This window comes from Vipera berus, assembly GCF_964194415.1.
Source record: "Vipera berus genome assembly, chromosome: 1".
NCBI lineage: Eukaryota > Metazoa > Chordata > Lepidosauria > Squamata > Viperidae > Vipera > Vipera berus.
The window spans coordinates 87,553,466-87,567,314 of NC_138202.1; the positions used below are offsets into that span (position 1 = coordinate 87,553,466).

The following is a 13,849-nucleotide window of genomic DNA, read 5'->3' on the forward strand; positions in this document are numbered from 1 at the left end:
GTGGCCAAAATTCCCCAAATCCGAGAAGAGATAAGGAAATTGTCACCTGCATGATTATTTCATTAAGACTTGAACAGTCTTTCTGAGTGTGCAGGAAGTTATAATCATTATGAACATTTGAGAAACCTGCATAAAAATGGCTGAAATAAAGAAACCCTGTCTATGGATGCCTGGAGTTTAAGCTCATTTTTCTACAATTAAAAATTAAATGATATTACACAAAAAGCCAACCAACCCAAGAAAACCTTTTACAGAAGGTCACCATTTTATTGTGGTTGATCTAGTCCTACTAATACTACATACACACACACGCACACACGCACACACACCATCCTGATACCACCAAAGAAATACCTGTATAGCTGATCCAGAGGAAAACACAATAGTTACCTCATCGTTATTACCTTGAGCCACGGTGGCACAGTGTTTAGAATGCAGCCCGGCAGGCTAACTCACTGCTCTCTCCAGGGGTTCGATCCTGACTGGCTCAAGGTTGACTCAGCCTTCCATCCTTCCAAGGTCAGTAAAATGAGAGCCGAGTTTATTGCGGGTCAATATGCTGACTCTGTAAAAAAAATGCATAGAGAGGGCTGTTAAAGTGGCATATAAGTCTAAGTGCTATTGCTATTGCTATTGCTATTGAATGCATTAATTGTATATAATTGGATGTCCTAACCTGGGACAAGAAACATTCCCAGACATGATTAACACATTCAAAGGTAACTATTGTGTTTTCCTCTGGATTGGCTACACAGGTATTTCTTTTGTGGTATCAGCAGTGTGTGTGCATGCACACGTACATACACATACATCTGTATGTACATTACAAATAGAACCATATATACATTTTATTTACAGTCATCTCATTTATCCAAGGGATGAGATATTCCTGAATCTGTTTTCTTTGCTTTTAAAGAGAGAAGCGCCGACTTTGGTAACCCTTTGTAATCTTTCCACAACATATCATAGTTTCAGGTACTGCCAAAGCAGATCTCTTGTAGAATTCTGTCACTAAGAAGCTCACAACATTCTGTATCTCTGCCAGTTATATTCAAATTATGAATCTGTTGCTCTTTTCATGCCTAGGAAGAATATGCCTTCTCAACTTCCAAGAAGATGAATCACTCAGACCTCAAACTCTGAGCAACTGACACATTGTACCATTCCTAGATTTCTATACAGTACTAATACTGCAAATGATTAAGCTTCCTTATTTTTTATCGTCTTTAACATGCAAAGCTGATTTTCCATATTTCTCACATGATAACTATATAGTGCTTTATAATTGTAGAATGAGAATTTTAGCTCCTTTTTTAATTTAAGCAGTATGTTAACTGAGATATGTCCATTGTGACATGGGCAACACTCCATCTTTTACATCATTATTCTGGTCCATCAAAGCAGATCTGGGCATATTGTTACTCTGGGTCCACTTTCTCATCTAGATAAAAACTCTGAACACTCTGATGCTTACTCAAATCCAAATGACCTAGTTACTTGCACCTTTTTTTTAATGAAAATGCATTTATACATTTCTCAATTATAGACCATCAGTAATGTTGCAGCTATTGTGATGTTAATAGTGGACAATATTAAATTCATTATAGATTCTCTGCTTTTTTTATTTGTTCGATTTCTATCCTGCCATTTTTCCCCCCAGAAAAAAAGTGGCAGGACTAATACTCCAAGTGAGGTAGTTACCCAGTAAGTTTCAATGATGCAAGTGTGATTGAGATGAACCTGGGTTTCTCTGGTCCAAGTTCAATTATTTAATCACATTGTTAATCTCTGTTAGATTTTAAAAAACTGCAATGACATATTTGGTAATCTTCAATTTGTTAAAGAAAAAAGTGGAAGGAGAAAAGTACTGCCAGTTTGTTTGGTATCATCTGCAAAATCTCTCATTCTATAAATCATGGTACACTATACAAGAAAAGCAATATATAGACTTCCGGTGGCGACGCGACGCCGAAGACAGCCGTTTTCGGGCTGCCCGCTCCGCAGCTGTGTTTTTCCATCGTAAACAGCGCCAATCAGCTGTTTAGATGGATTTGAAGCCCCCTCCTCGGGAGAAGAGGAGGGGGTGAGGCCCCAGGTAGGGGTTGAGCTCTCCGGGGCCGCCTGAGCTGAGAGCTTGGGTGGCTGAAGGATGAGCCCCCCCCGAAGCCTGGGTTGCTCCGAGCTGCGCAGCGCCTCTGCTCTGGGATTTTTGGAGCAGAGCCAGGTGTTAGCAACCACCCCTGCCAAAAGGAAATACTTTTGATTATCAAGATGCAGGCAGAGCGGTACAGGAGGTCAAGGTGAAGTGGACTCTTTATTTTTACTCTCTAGCTCAATGGATTTTATAGCTTTAAAGTGAAAGTGCGTAATAAGTGAAAGTGGGGGAAGATGGCGGCTAAAACTTCTAAAGCTCTTCGGAATGCGGGGTCTTCCCTGGTGCAAGAGACCTCATTGCAAGCTTTGCTTCCTCCTGCATCTCCCCCGGTATTGACGCTTAAGGATTTACAAGACGCTCTTGGAAAGCATGCACAATTGATGTCTGATATGATGGATGAAAAGTTGAAAAAGCTGGAGGAGAAAATGGAGAAATTGGAGAAGAAGATGGAAGAGAAGCTGAGAGCAATGAGGGTGGACATCTTGTCTATGGTTGAATCCGTAGCTGAATGTGTGCTACAGCTGGATATAAAAGTGGAGGATCTCAGTCAAAAGAACTCTATATTAGAAGCAAAGGTATTAGAAAATGAAAATATAAGGGATAAAATGGACGATGAATTGAGCCTTGTTCAGTATAATCAGATGCAGTATGCTATTAGAATTAGGGGTTTAAAGGAGAATGGTAAAGAAGATTTAAAGCAGCTGATTTCTGAGGCTCTGGAAGGGGTACTGGGCCAGTCAGCATCTGAAATTGAGGGAAATATGGACAAAGTTTTTCGTGTAAATTCATGGATTGCAAGACAGAGGAAGTTACCCAGAGATGTGGTGGTCTATTTTACAAAGAGAGTAATTAGAGATGAAGTCATTCAAGCTGCTTATGATACTAATTTGGTAGTGGCTGAGCAAGAAGTTTTGGTTTTAAAAGAGATCCCTCCGAAGATCCTAAGGAGAAGGAAAGATTTTGCATTTCTAGTACAGGAACTTAAGAAACGTGATATTAAGTTTAGATGGGAGATTCCAGTTGGATTGGTGGCGACGCACGAAGGTAAAAGACATCGTTTGCTTACTGTGGCTCAGGCACGTGATTTTTATAGTAATGTGTTAAAAGCAACCCCCCCTATCATCTTTGGAAGGTGCAAAAGGATACGGTGTGGGAAAGCTTCAAGATGTTGCAGATAGACAGACAGAGGACAATGGTGTTGGAGGGGATCAAGTCACAGTCTCATCGGTTGCTGCAGGAGGCCAGAAGATGATGCGTGCCGCCCTAAGAAGAGCGAGACGAGAGCAAGAGCAAGACCAGCAGAAAGTTATGGAATCTTCAAAGTGTGCTTACAGTGAAGATGTGGGAGGAGAGCGGTCTAAAGAAGTTTTGGGGGTCATGACAGAGGTGCTCCAAAAGTTTTGGGGCGTTAAGATTGCTGATTAAATTTTTAGATTAGAATGTCAATGGAGTAAAATTATTATAGAGGAGAAAGAAAGTTTTTTTTTTAAATATTTTACACAATGTAAGATTGATGTTATTTGCTTGCTAGAAAAGTATATTAGGGTTATGGACTTAAAGTATGTGTTGAACTAAGAATGGGTATGTAAGCTCCTAATTAACAACAAGTTGTCTTAGAGATTGCCTAAATCTTTTTTTTATATACTCTTTTTATTTGAACTTTTATTTGAACTTAAGGATGATTTGGAACTGCGAGACATTTGGCGTGATACATGCAAGAACTATTTTTGATCATAGTTTAGTTTGGTCGGAGATTATTAAGATTAACAGAGATAGGCGCTTTTGGCGTGTAACTGAGAATTTGTTTGGAAATTAGAGAAAGGTGGGAGAATGCAAATAGCAGGTGAAAGTTTTTTTTTCTTTTCTTTTTTTTTTGAAATTAATATGAATAAGGACTGGGATTAAGAAAATTTATTTTGAGTAAAGCTCTTTTTCTGTTTTCCTCTTTTTCTTTTTTACTTTATTTGTAATATTAATATTGTTTGTACTCATTTTACATGAGCTAGAGAGAGATAGAATTTATAGTTTATTGTTGATAACATAGGGGTGTTTATGTTTGTTTTTCGATTTTATACCCTGTATTTAGCTCTGGGAAGTCGGGGGGGGGGGAGGAGGGAATGGGGGAGAGGGATAGGGAGGGTTGGATAGGGGTGGGGGAGGGGGGGATTAAAGTCAAAATGTATTGTAAAACTTTTTAAATAAAAAAAAGAAAAGCAATGTATACTGTTCCTATATTAGTATGACTACATTACATGTAACCTATTAGTCATAATCTACTATTCTTACTCACTATTCATAAAACATTTCCACCTTTTTTATATATCTACATAAAGTCTAGTAAACAGTAAAGTATATATCATTTTTTCCTAAATTTGTTAGAAATATGTAATAAATATTAAACTAAATATTAAACTAAAGAAAATATATTTGCAGAAAAATATTGAAAGAATAAGAAAACTGGACGTTTAACTTACATTATGGGTCACATATTCAGGGAAAGTGAAAAGAGAGCAGCAGAGAGCAAGGAAGTTTCTTCGCTCTAATATAGGAGCTAAAGTTTTATAAGATCCTTAAAGACTAGGTGACTAATATTTATCGTTTAGCATGGCCATTTATCAGGATAGAAAGGTAAAAGCATTTCATTTCAGAATATTTACATAAAGTCCCACAATTCCCCACACAATCAAGTGAAAACAAGATATTCTTTTAAATGTCTTCTGTTAAAAGCCAAATTAAGAATTTTTATCTGCAAAGAACAAAATGTGAAGTATTGACAAAGTCAACAATTGTTTTAAGCATTGGTGATTATACATCTAAGTTCTTTCAATGTTACATTGAGCTGGAAGGGCACAGAACACATGCAGGTTATTTAATGTGCAACGAATAACTTACAACATTACAAAGTTACAAATGCAGAAAAGGAAGACCTTATCAAGTGTTGACAAAAATGAAAAGAAAGACTATCAAAGTTGTTTTTCCAAACCAAGAAAAAAATTTTAAGGCATTTTACTTTTTATCCAATTCTATATTGCATCATATGGTACTACCAGGAATGAACAACACTTTGTTATGATAGCAACAAAGCCTATGACAAATAACTGACTGAACTTTGGCAAGGATGCAGCACAAGGTATGATCAGTTGCATGAGGAACACAGAATTGTGGTGAAAGTTCTCACTGGTCTTGTAGACTTGACAACACTTAGTGTAATGTTATGTGGGAATGACCTTGGGAGACAGAAGGGAGAGCCATAGACTGGACAACTAGTGTGTAAAAAATATCTCACCTTGCAGAGGATGTGGAAAATATTTCAGAAGAGACCCTCTCTAGTGTTCCAGAGAATAAATAGAGGATAAATACTGTCACTCTTGCAAGATGAATTGTTATTGTATTAGAATTGTTATTATATTAACAACTGTTAATGTAACCTTACAATGAAGTTTGAGCTAGTATCCCTGGTTGTGCTTCTTTTTCTGGACTACCTCACAAAGCTAACTTTTAGCTGGGTCAAGAGAATGTTAAGTGTATTATACAAGCAAATAAACCAGGAAGTCAGAAAAAAATTAACTCTTTCCAAAACAATCCAAGGATTATTTGGAAGTAAACTAATTCCACCACATAGAAAAAGCAATTCATCTACTGTTGAGGAACTCTGATTATACTCCATAATTATTGCTTCTTTTTCCTTTACTCTGTGGACACTGCTGGCCCCCAGATAATTGTGTTCTCTCAACCTCTGTTGCAGCATCTGGAATGACCTCAAAACTAGCCTCTCTCTCCATTTCACTGGGACATTGGTGACTATGGACTGCTGACTATGGGAATAAATGTTTAACCTGGAAAGGGAGGAAGTAGTTGATTCAGTCAACCATGTTGTGTGAATATAGCCAGTATGTCTGGAATTAAAACTCCCAGAAGAAAGAGGTCACAAGAGGTTAAAGATGTAAGAAAACTAAGGTATAGACATTAGCAGAAGAAAAATCTCAAGGTAGCATTGTTTCCTTGAAAGAAAGGGAAAACCAAAGATAAAAAGAAGGGCCAAAACAAAAGGAAGATTCTAAAATAGTTCATAATTATTTCAAGGAGGGACATTTTATATGCTATTCTTTCCCAAGATTTTTTTCAGTTATGATTTATATTTTATTGCCATTAAAATTGCACTTAAAAGATCTATTTGAACTTACTAATCTTTATCCATCTTTCAAATCCTTCAAAATGGACCTACAAATGCTAACACAATGGCCTGGTACTTTATACGAATGATTTAAAAGCAAATGTTAATCCTAGCAGGCTTCAGTAGGACTAAGTTAGGTTTATTTCTGCATATATAAATATGGGACATAAGTTTAATAAAATTAAAATGTAGCTTTCACTAAGAGGTTTTCAACAGAAAAACCTCAGCAACTGTTTTTATTATCAGAGATTCTTTGACCCTTAGATCAAGAAGGCAAATGGGAAATGCTTCCACTGCTAAGGGAACACATTGGCACACAGCTCTAAATGACAGGGAAATGTATAATAGAAACAAGGAAGAGTTGGGTTATTTATATATTTTTCAAAAATTCAATTAATTATATTATTTCAGAATTATTTCAGATAGATGTAGGAATCATTTGTTAATTAATCATACTTGAGGTTCAAAAGATACAGGTTAAGATATGTTAATGTCTCTTCATGATTTTCTGTTCATTAAATTCAGTATGGATTTGATACTACATTATGTAATGTGTTCTACTTAAAATAATACTAATGAAGCTAAAGTATAATAAAAAATAATTATGGTTGGTCGCACAGTCAGCCAAATGTGAGAGTGGATTTTATTCACTTATCAAGGAACTGGAATAGGCAGATGTTATTTGGCAGTATTAAAGGTATCATCACAGAATATAAGCTGTTCCAAATAAATTTATTTATTGAAAAAATTTACATAGCCGCCCATCTTACATCAATCAAAAGTAAATGGCTAATCTTTAGTTAGAATCACAATCTAAAACTGATAGAAATTTAATCATTCATGTCCTAACCAAGGACTTTAAGAATTATTAAGGTAGCACCTAAGAACATAGGCAATTCCAAGCAGACCAGGGTTTTTTGTTTTTGGGTAAAATTAAAATGTTCAGGTCTAGTAAATTCCATATTTCCAGATATCAAGGAAATCCTTTAGGTATTGCTCCTAGGACTTCAAACATGATTGCTTTGACAAAGAATTTCTTTTTCAACTTCAGTCTATAAGCCCCAGTATTCTGTAATTGCTTTCCAATTCTTTTTCCTCAATCCTAGCATCACCTGGTATAACAATATCAATGAACCAGACTTCCTTTTCCCCCCAATAACTTATATCAGGCATGTTATGAACATGAACTATATGTGCAGATCCAAGTTATGGGTCTTTTGCAATTGACAGATGGAAATTTTGTCAGTGTGCAGATTTTCTAAGTGCCATTCAAGATTTTTTAATATGGCATCCAGTGTGCCAATAACAACTGGGATCACCACAGCCAGTTTATTCCATAATCTTTCAATTTTGATTTTCAACCCTTGATACTTGTTGATCTTCTCCAATTCTTTGTCTGCTATTCTACTGTCACCTGGGATTCCCACATCAATTATCCACACTTTCTTCTTTTCAACCACTGGTGTATTTGCTATGTTGTATGCTACGGCTTTATCAATTTGTATTTGAAGTCCCACAATATTTTAACTTGTTCATATTCAATTACATTTTCAACTTTTTGACTTGCTCATTTTTAACTACTTGTTCCTACAAATTTTTCATTACTGGTGCATGATAATTTTACAGGTATTCCAGTGAATCATTTAAGTGTCTATGTGATATAGTCATTGATGATCACTTTGTGTGATATTCTTGCATGAGCTGTGTATATAATCTACCATTCTTTTGCTTCTGTGCACAATCTGCTGTTTGAATCAGTTGTTGATGTTTCAATTCTGGCCTTGATTGTGTTAGTGCAAATAAATTGCTCTTGAGCAGCCAGCATTCATCAGATATTTGAGCCAAAAGCCATGCAATTCATCATTTACAGGATGTGTCCAGTTTTTTAATTATTTTCACTTGATTTCTAACCATCTCTGCTTTTATTGTCAGTTCTTCCATTTGCTGGTCTCCATTATGAAATGGAAAAAAAATACAGATAAGGTTGTCACTGTCAAGCAATAAGAAGCTGCATCTCTAGGACTTCTGGTCCTGCACTGTAGCGACTGGTCGCATGATTGCAGACCGCTGCACCCCCTCAGCTAATTTTTGCCCTGCCTGGAGACCCTAATGGGCCCAAGCTGCCCCAGAGAGGCGACAAAGAAATAAGAGTGCCCCGGTGACTCTGGAATGATGGAGGTCACTCCATTCATCTTGGGGAAAGCCTTCTAACCCGACAGAAAACTGGATGAGGAATCTGATTTTCCCTTTTCTATTCTACACTTAATTTCCTGGAAAAGATTCCCAAGAAGCAAAATACCTCTGAAAGTGAAGAAGGGGGATTTCCACCCCACCCTTATACTAATAAAAGGGGCAAATTAAACTTTCTATGGAGGATCAAAATATATGGTAGTGAAATAAATTTATAAACTTGAAAGCTAAAATTTAACTTTGGACAAGTTTAAAATTGTTGAATGGTTAAGACTCTCATTTTAAAGACCATTGTTCATATTGAAAATTAAATAGATGCTAACACCTAGTGGTGGATGAAGATTATAGCAGTTATGATTTCCACAGAGAACTTGCCAAACCCCGGGAAAAGCTCATCTGTGTTTGTGACCTTCAAAGCTTTAATAACAAAGAACAGCTGTGACCCAAAAAAGACAACAATCTGGGCTGCAGACAAAGAGAGAATTATAAACTTTAGAAAAATAATCTTTTTTGAACTCTTTGGATTACAAATATCTATTTAACCAGGACTCTAAAGCTATTTGCAGATAAGAAGGAAAACGTCAACTTTTGGCCATCATGGATCAGAGACATGTAGATAGAACAAACCAAGAAAACATAAATACTTCTCAGGAGGAGATATATAGTATACTGCAATTAATTCAATTAACACTGAGTTTAAATCACAAAGAAATCCAAAATAACTTTGAAAATATAAATCAATCTATTTCTAAGTTAACTTTACAACAAAAAAAAACCTCCAGGAAACAACACCAGAGAAGAAGCAGACAAAACAAATAAGTAGACATAAAATTGAAAATAGAGACTCAAAGATGGAACTTAACAAAGCAAGAAAACATGATTTAATCCTAGTGGGGAAAAATTTACAAGAAATGGAGAAAACAACTCATCCCTTAAGACTACAAAATAAATCTGAGGAAAAAAACAGATTGGATAAAATGGAATGTAAAGATGTTGAAAACTTCATAGAGAAAGGAAGTTATAAGAGAACCAAAGAAGGAAAAAAAGAAAAAGATTTTCAAAAAAGATGGAAAGGCAAAAGCTTCATATAAAGACACTTTATTTGATTTACTTCTTTTACCTACAGCAACAGTCTGGAATATATGGAAAAACTTTTGGATTCAGCAAAACACATCGATCAAGAAAGATACTTGTCAAAGGAAAAAGATCAAAGTGAAAATTAAGAAAATAGATGACGGGATCTACCAGAGAGAATATTTAAAAAAGAAACATTTGTTTGAATATGGTTAAAGAAATAGAAAAGATTCTGAAAACATATGTCATTCTAAGAGGGATGAATTACTTAAATAATACTGTATGCTTTTTTCCCCTTTTTAATTTTATTTCTTGATATAACTAATATAATACTGTTGAAATGGTTTAAGTGAAGGAAATGTTTTAGATAATTAAATGTGTTTGTATTTAGAGAAATTATAATGTATAAAAAAGAAAAAATATTTTGAATAAGAGTTAAAGGATTAGATGACTAGACACAATAAATGGAATATTTAAATATTAAATATATTTTTAATTATGGTTAAAAGAATAAGAAATTTTGGGAATGAATAAATATTAGCTTAGGAGGAATATATATTTAAGTAGTATTTTACTTTTTATGTTTCTTTATTCTTGCTCTCTTTTCCTTTAGTTTACTGTTTTTACCTATTCTTTAAGAAATGTAAAAGTGTTGAGATGGTTTATATGGGAAAAATGGATTTAAATCTTTAAATGTAATTAACTGTTGAGAAAATCTTAACCAGCAAGAATACTTTGAATTTTATGGGAGAAACAAATCTAAATAAGGACTGCAACAGGATATAAGATGAGGCAATCAGAATGATTAGATGGAAAAGAAATATTATATTGATGTGATCATTATTTCTAGGAATATTGAGGAAAATCATATATGTAACCGTTATTTATCAAAATAATAAGAACTGTGTTATTTCAAGGTTTGCAAAGAAGACATTTTGGGGGAAAAGGGAAATCAATTAAATGTACTATGTGGATTAGGGATTATAGAAACCAATTGTTAATTATTTTTCTTTACAAATGTAAACCCAGCAAACACACTTTTTACCAACTATTAAGTGATTTATGTTTTTAAAAAAACAATAAAATATATGAGGGGAAGAAGCCCCATCTCTTGATTTGGGATGAAACAGTATGTCTGAATGATTTTTCTCTTTGAAAACAGTCATGTAAGATGGCTTTTAATTATATATCACTTTACAGCAGGGGTGTCAAACTCAATTTTATTGAGGGCTGCATCAGCATTGCGATTGCCCTCAGGGACCGGGTGGGTATGGCCTGGGTGGACGTGGCCTACTGGGTGGACGTGGCTAGAGTGCATATGGCCTACTGGATGAGCATGGCCAGCTCTACATCGTTCACATCAAGTGTGCCTATGGGGGCCTGGGCAGGAGTGGGACAGATCTGAGGGTCTCTGGTCTTTGGGCCAGGGCCAAGGCAGTGGGGGCCGTTCCCTCACTGTTTCCAGGATGGCTTCGCGGGCCACATGAAACCACTTCATGGGCCGGATCTGGCCCCCGGGCCTTGTGTTTGACATGTCTGCTTTACAGGCAAAAGCAACTTTCTGGTTGTAGATAATTAAGGTATTTTATCATCTAAAAGCAATACTTTTGTTTGATTTGTTTTTCCCTAAATAAGCCTAGTCCATACTCACTGTTTTTATGATGACCTTCAGTCTTGTCAACAGCATATGAATAGGGTCATCTTTCATTGACTGAAGAGTTGGAAGTGGTTTACTCCAAGGTTATATTTTTAGATTGCAAAGAAGCGAAAGCGAGCCTTTGAAAATTATTTTACTATTACAGATGTTATATTTAGAAGAGAACTGCAAAGGAAATTCTATGCATTTAGGTACAGATGAGTTTGGGGGGGAAAACTATAAAAAAGAAAAGTGATCATCAGGCCAAAAACGTAGCACAAATACCAACTTGCTAAACACATACCAAGCAAGAATTATTTGGAGAAAATAACAATAGAGGAAAGACACTGATTAAAGAAACACCCAGGAGGAAAATTCAATTGCCAACTCTGTGTGCTTCCTCCTTCCTATTTCTTAACCAAGTTGGGTGAGGCAAGGCTTAGAAGGAAGAGTGATCACACACATTCATTCATAAATTCCCTTAAGTTACAAGTTCATAATTAATGAGCTTAGCCCTTAAGACTTAGCCAACCATTTCTGAATAAACAAAGCAAAGTATGCTAAACTCCCACACAATCTTAGGAAAGCTGGAGGATATGAAGTGCTCATCTTGAACAATGCATAAAACACTAAAAGACAAAGTAATCTGAGATTTGAGAATACAGCCTGATCTGGAAAGGGTTGTACTTCCTCTGAAGGATCATGTTAAAAAATTGGAAGATACAGTATTTCTGAAGCCATGATTCCTCTTGAAAGATCAGGAGGATATTATGGTCAAGAGTGCCTATTGTTATGTCGGGTTCATGAATAGATGAGACACGAACATGAGGAGTATAAGGAGTTTTTATTAGATGACAGCGTGATCTGAACTGAGGAACAAAGGTTACCTAGCTTGCTTTATACCTGTCCAGGTGAATGCCTGGCCAATAAGTTTAAACTCAGGTTTCCCGCTGGCAGGGCAGCCAATCCCTTTAAATCCGGCTTTCCCGCTGAACGCTGTTCCTGCACGGAGCTCTCCATCTCCGCGCTTCCTTATTCGGCTGCTCCACATGTATGCTATCCCAGCATACACTACACCCCTTCCCCCATAAGAATAGACAATGCCCTTGTGTTACAATTCCCAATTTTTACCCCCCATAACTATATACAATTAACCTCCCTCACAGTCTTCCCTTGCCCTCTCCTCAAGTTTGCACATAATCCGAGAGGTAAGCAGAAGGCCTGTGGGATCGGCTAGAACACCTCAGGTGTTCCCCCCCAGGCAAAGTGTTGCCACGTGTCTCATTTGGCCTGAGGTTGTGGCGTGCCCCAGGTACCGGTGATGATGTTTCAGGTGTGGTGTTGCGACTGCCCACAATGAACCTGGAGTTATGAGGGCTCCCTGGTACTGTGGAAGATGTCATAGGCCTGTTATTATTGTCCAGGTGTTGAAGGGGTAGGAATTGTCCCAAAGACCAAGATTTGGAAAACACTCCCCTTTCCCCTGTGTCCCCTTTGTCATTTTGAGTGAGTTCAGGTCTGGGAAGGTTTTCCTCGTTGTTACTGGCTGGAACTTTTTCAGGAACCCGACGCCTGAGCTGGTCAACATGTCTCCTCCATTGGAGACCTCCCTCCACCCTTACGATGTATGACAATGGTCCTGTTCTCTCAACCACTTCCCCCTGCACCCATGCCTCACCAGAGCTGTAGTTCTTTGCCCAAATGGAGTCTCCCTTAGAGAATTCTCTGGGGACTTTTGGGTGTTCAGTGTCTGCTGCCACCCTGTCCGGGTGTAGTCTGTCTAGAGTGGTTATGAGACGCCTGCCCCAATGAAGTTCAGCTGGGCTCTTCCCGGTAGAGGTGTAGGGTGTGGTGTGTTGGTGCAGTAAGAACTTGGCCAACTGTTGTTTCCAGTCCCCTTGGATGATGCACTTCAATGCGTCCTTTGTGGTGCGCACCATGCATTCAACCAAGCCGTTAGTCGAAGGGTGGAAGGGAGCAGAGGTGGCATGTCTAATTCCATTGGTCTTCAGAAATGCCTGGAATTCCAAGGAAGTAAATTGTGAACCATTATCAGAGACCAATACATCAGGAAGGCCATGTGTGGCAAAGAGTCCCATGAGCACCTGGACAGTCCCTGTTCTGGTCATACTACTCACAGGTACTACCTCCAACCATTTGAAATGGCTGTCCATCACTACCAAGAATGTTTGGTTATGAAAGGGACCGGCGTAGTCAATGTGGACTCAGAACCAGGGTGTGTGTGTTTCCTCCCACTTATGAACTGGGGCGTGAGGCTGTGTTGGCCGAGACCTTTGGCAGGTGTAGCAGCCAGCTACCTGTTCCTCAATGTCCTTGTCACGGCCTGGCCACCACAGATAACTTCTTGCCAATGCCTTCATTCGTACCACCCCAGGGTGAGCCTCGTGTAGTGAGTGAATGACCCTGTCTCTCAATTTTTTTGGTATGATAACCCGGCATCCCCACAACAGGCAGCCCTTGTGTGAGGACAACTTGTGCTTCCTGGTGAAATATGCCATGAATTCAGGCCCTGGGGATTTGTCTTGCCACCCCGTGTTCACCCACGTCTGAACCCTACTCAAAATCTTGTCTGTTGGTGTTTCAGCTGCAATGTCCCTGG

The 13,849-nt window shown here is 37.6% G+C and overlaps 1 protein-coding gene across 1 annotated transcript in view; it reads right to left on the reverse strand.

Annotated features, from left to right (window-relative positions):
- Positions 1-482: 482 nt before the first annotated feature.
- The window catches only part of TPCN2 (two pore segment channel 2), a 106,651-nt gene continuing 93,284 nt past the window's right edge, over positions 483-13,849 (reverse strand). Inside the window, exon 26 of the mRNA XM_081312904.1 lies at positions 483-565. The gene's annotated coding sequence lies outside the window, so the exon portion shown is untranslated. The remainder of the gene's footprint in view (positions 566-13,849) is intronic.